General features: G+C 32.3%; 1 long non-coding RNA gene across 1 annotated transcript in view; it reads right to left on the bottom strand.

The window, feature by feature from the left end:
• Window positions 1-4705, bottom strand: part of LOC106458233 — a 12391-nt gene extending 7686 nt beyond the window's left edge. Inside the window, exon 1 of the long non-coding RNA XR_001290762.2 lies at window positions 4485-4705. This is a non-coding gene — a long non-coding RNA (uncharacterized LOC106458233). The remainder of the gene's footprint in view (window positions 1-4484) is intronic.
• Between the last annotated feature and the right edge of the window lie 672 nt (window positions 4706-5377).

Genomic DNA, 5377 nt, shown 5'->3' with positions numbered 1-5377 from the left:
AGTTAATTTTTAATGTTTTATTTTCCTTTCTTGTCCTTTACCACTTACTATTCATCTCAACACAAGTCAACAGTATATTACAGAGTCTCTGGCAGATACGCACAACCCTTCAACAAAATCTTTGTGCACCATTTAATATCGGAAACCTTGAGAACAGACGCAAAGTATGATGTATATTTTTAAAATGTTTAAACCTTTCAATTATGCTTTTTTAAAACATAACTAATACACAATTAATTAAAATATAATAGTAAGACTTAAATAAAATTTAAACTGTACCTGTAACTATAACATATTTAGGTAAGAAACAACCATAAGTGCTATAGTCGATCAAGCAGCCAAAAATACAACATTCAGTTACATGTACTCCGTGACGACAAGTGCACACCAATTTCAAAATAACCATTATAGGATTATAGTTTAAATTGAGCTCTTGCTAATGATTATACACTTGTATATGTATCATCTACTTGTAGGTTACAATGTATAAACAAATCTGTTGAAGGTGGGTGCAGAAAAGTATTTAAAGGGGTACCCATGTTTAAACGGTTAAGTTTTAGTTTAGAGGATGGAACAGCCAAGATTGCCCAATATGTTCCTTCTTGTCCCTAAAGATCATGTTATAACTCTCTGCTTTCTTCCATCCAGCTATTTTTGTATTCAATGGGCTAAATTAAATCCCATTCCTACAGAAATTTCTTTTTTTTCAAAAAGCCTATTATTTGACATCTTATAAAATGCTCTCAGAAAATCAAAATCTACCAAATCTACACCCTTACTCTCATCTACATAAGCAGCAACCTCTTCAAAGAATGTCAGAAAATTAGTAAGGTAAGATATTTCCCAAGTGAAACTATACTGAGTATCCAATAAAAGTATAATCTTTGTTAAATTACTTTTCAAAGCACTACTATCCTTATGTACATTTTTTATAAGAGTCCCACACAACTTTTAATATACAATGGAGTGTGTGTGGATTTTATCATTAGGTAGCTAACTTCTTGAATAAAAAAAAGAGCATACATTAATAAATCCAGGAATTATATCATGTATAGTATGCAACGTGTTTCAATGTATACTGTAGTATGATGTTGCTGTAAATGATGAATTGAACCAAGTCTCATACTTGCTAATGTAGCTGGCTGTAAATCTACAAAACTCGAGTTTCCCATTTCTCTTAAAACTGTAAGCTTGTTCCAATTTAATAGCATTTGACTTAATCTGGTGATGAAATTATAAGTAGATCATTAAGGCTAAATGCTAGGCTTACATTAATATAAAAACAAGCAGACTAAGTGGTTAGACTTGTGGGATCAAGTCAATGGTAAAAGAAAGCTTTTGGAATCAATGGTTTACATTTAAATAGGTAAAGGATGGCTTGTTTGCAAGGGCCATTAATTTTGCTGTAAGAGCAGCTTTAAACTACAGGGCCAAGATGAACTAACTGCATAAAAAATGAAATGTAGAGAAAAGTGTAAAGTAGGAATAAAATATGAAAGTACTTTAAAGGGCAGAATAAATTTCACTATTGTAATGCTAGAAGAATAAAAAATAAAATAGATGACTTGAGATCACATTGTCAGAAAAGAGGATTGTGATGTAATGGGAACTGAAACTTGGTTACATGTAAATAATTTTGTTGACAGAAATTTCTTTGAAATAGAGGATTATATGCTTTTTAATAAGGATAGTGTGTTAAGTAGGGAATGACTTTATATGTAAAATGTGAGTTACATTCTGTTGAAATTGAGGATATACATGCTAATAGCAAGGAGACTGAATCCATTTGGGTTTCTATTAGCAAATATAAAGGGAAAAGGCTTTTAGTGGGAATTTGCCACAAACCACCAGGACTATTCCTCATCTTGAACACCTGATAGATGAAAACAAGACCAAACAAGATAATCACATTAATTCTGAGCTTGTTACAAAAAAATTGTGAAATTTAAAAGAATAGTAAATGTCCTGGGCCAGATAACATTTCCCAAGGGTTATGAATGAGGTCAATTGCTACTATCTTTTTTTGTATGTCCAAGAATAGTAGGGAAGTGCCAGAGGATTAGAAGTTAGCTAATGTTACTCTTCTTTTCAAAGAAGGTGATAATTATAGGCCCTCAGTTGTGGCCTATTAGTCTTACATCAGTTGTGGGAAGAGTTTTGGAAATTTTGATAAAAGATGCTTTGCAAAGTCATTTAACAAAGTTTAGAATTTTATTGGATAATCAACATAGTTTCACTAAGGGAAAATCTTGGCTTACAAATCTTATTAGATTCTTTGAAAAGTTCACTGCTTATGTAGATGAGGGTAATGGTTTAGATCTGGTGTATTTGAATTTTCAGAAAGCATTTGACAAAGTGTCACATAAAAGGCTGGTAAAAAAGTTATAACTATAGGTGTGGGGGATAATTTATGTAACTGGATTGAAGAGTGGCTGGATAGAGCTCAGTCAAACTGGCTTAATGTCACAAGTGGGGTATCTCAGGGCTCAGTCTTAGGACATTTGCTGTTTTTGATTTACATTAATGACACAGATGAAGGACTGGTCAATAAGTTATTTAAATTTGCTGATGATATTAAGGTCTTGGGTGCTGCTGGCTGTGGGGCTGCTGCTTTATAATAGGGTTTAGATCATTTAGTGAGTTGGGCAAAAAAATGGCAGATATGTTTTAGTTATAATAAATGCAAGATAATGCACATGGGTTATCATAATTGAAATTATAAGTATAGTTTGGATGGGAATAACCTTAACAGTGCTATAAAAGAAAGAGATTTTGGTTTAGTTGTTGATCAGTCTCTTAAGCCATCCAAGCAGTGTGTTGTTGCTAATGGTCGGGCAAATAGCTATCACCCAGTATTCCAAAGACCCAATATTCACAGATTTTTGCAATATATGTCAAAACTGAATGAATAAATAAATTTTAGGTAAATAACCAATGAATGCAATCTGAAATGAAAAGTTTAAGGGGTACATCTTAGCAGAATTTTGAGAAAAGTCACCCCTGATGGTTTGTTCTCATTTTAAATACAAAAAACAGAAATAGTTGGTTGAAATTGGCACTGTGGTGTACAGCTTATTTGCAACAGCTCGGTGTCAAAATAATTTTATTGAATGAAAGCTTTCAACATGTTTAATGAGTTGAGGATATAACATTCATTACCACTACACTATAGAATAAGAATCTTGAATGTCAATTCTCTTCGAAGAGCTAGATTCCCAAATCCAATCCTGATGCATAAATATGCAGGATCTGCAGCTACCAATATACATGCATCATAGAAAATAATCTAGAAGAAATGATGATAAACATTATCCATTCATGAAAAATTGCAATCTTTTAGGTTTTGTACTAGGGTGTTTTTGTCATAAAATGTCACCAATTTAACCAAACAAACAATTTAACCTTTTAACTATTAAAAAAGAAAAATCTTCAGACTATTGGACCTTCGGAGTAATGTGCCTTTGGACTAAGAAACCATCACCAGGTAAATAGGATTTTAGGTTGTATCTACGGAAATATTGAATACAAGTTTAAAGAGGGTATGATTTCATTGCATTTGCAGGGAGGGACTCACCGTTTAGGCCACATTTGGAGTATCACGTTCGGTCTTGGGCTCTTTACCGTAGAAAGGACATTGAATTGTTGTAAAGGGTTCACAAGAGGGCTACTAGTATGGCACCTGGAATGGAGAGGTTTTCATACAAGGATAAGATAAGATAAACTGATTTCTCTTGTAAAATGAAAGAGTTAGAGAGGATCTGACTGAGGTGTTTAAGATTGTTAAGGGAATTGATAATGTTGATGCATCATCTTTTTTTCATACTGAATGGTAGGACTTGTGAGCATAAATTTAAATTTGGCAGGGTAGGAGTCATCTAACACTAACAGAGTGGTTGGCCTTTGGAACAGGTTGCCTTCTGATGTTGTGGAGACAGTAAATTTAACCACATGAATGATAAGAGCTGGCTTTCAGGTTTTTATATTTATTTCAATTTAATAGTTTTAGTTTAGTATAGAGGATGGGAGAGCCTAGATCATTAGTTGGACCAACAGGTCTCTTGTCCCTATATATTATGTTATGTCAAATATCGAATAATCCGTTATGTCAATCTCAGCAAATATAATCTGTTGATAGCAAGAATATTTCAAGCATCAATCATACTTTCTCTTCACACTTTTATTTTTAAGTTTCAAGCCAATTTCCAGTCAGTTTATTTAATCAGGTAAAAACTTTGGATTCCAGTGATGGGGACAACGTTATGCGTTAATGTACAAATACAATGTATAACTATAAATTATATCACTAATCGCATTAACTACCGATGGTGAATAAAAGATGTGACGCAAAATCTTAATATCAAATTATTATACACACACATATATGTATGTACGTATGTATATAATATCTACTTACTTAGACTTACCCTTTTCATAGGCTTAGCCTTAAGTTAACTTAATCATAATGATCCTAATTATCTACATACCGCTTCAGAACACTTGCCTAATGCTTTTGGAAATATCGTAAGCCGCGAATATGTACTTTCTAACGATTTCATCCTATGATAATTAATAATAAAATTAAAATGTTCGAAATTTTACAGTGACCCGAAAATCAAATGAAGCATGTATACAAAACTGTCACGATCATGTAACACATTACTCTACCTTTACTGTACGCATGTGGGAAACTTTCGTTAATGAGATACAACTACAATGCTTACCTTTTAAATCAAATTATTTTTAACTGACTTATGCTTTTATTATTATATTATATTTAAACAATGACCGATTTTTTACAATAACTCTCAACTGTACATATGGTGTATTAACTAATTTATTTTTAACCTTGTTTTTAACAACTACTTATGCAGATTTCATCCCCTAGTTACCATAAATCACTTAAAAAATTTTTTGTCAGTAGTACAAGAGTATTTTCTTAGGCTCATATCCTGGAAAAGTTGCAATTAAATAATTAACTTTTTTAAGCACATCGCACGATAAACATATTTATTTTAATTTTTATAATTTTTTCAGGTCTCCCATTTGAACCTTCGTCAAGTGTTGTTGTAAATGTTACAGACAATTCACAATAGAACATTGTTGTTGCCATAGGTATGGAATATTAGCTATATAAATATAATAGTATTTTATTCTCGTGTATAAGTGCGCTAGACAATGAATCGATATAGAATTGCAGACTGACACAGAAAGAGATGACAACTGAGTCTGGAATTTTTACTGAAATTTACTGGAAAATAATAAACGACCAGAGACGTAACAAATTGATGTCAGAAGTGGGACTGAAAAAAAAAGAGAGAGAAGAAAAAAAATGGAAACGAGAAGTGGCAAATCAAACTACAGCTCAGCAGATTTGATG

This window comes from Limulus polyphemus, unplaced genomic scaffold (genome assembly GCF_000517525.1).
Source record: "Limulus polyphemus unplaced genomic scaffold, Limulus_polyphemus-2.1.2 Scaffold432, whole genome shotgun sequence".
In the NCBI taxonomy this organism is placed as follows: domain Eukaryota; kingdom Metazoa; phylum Arthropoda; class Merostomata; order Xiphosura; family Limulidae; genus Limulus; species Limulus polyphemus.
The sequence above is the reverse complement of the archived record's forward strand: the minus strand, read 5'-3'. Positions and strand labels throughout refer to the sequence as shown.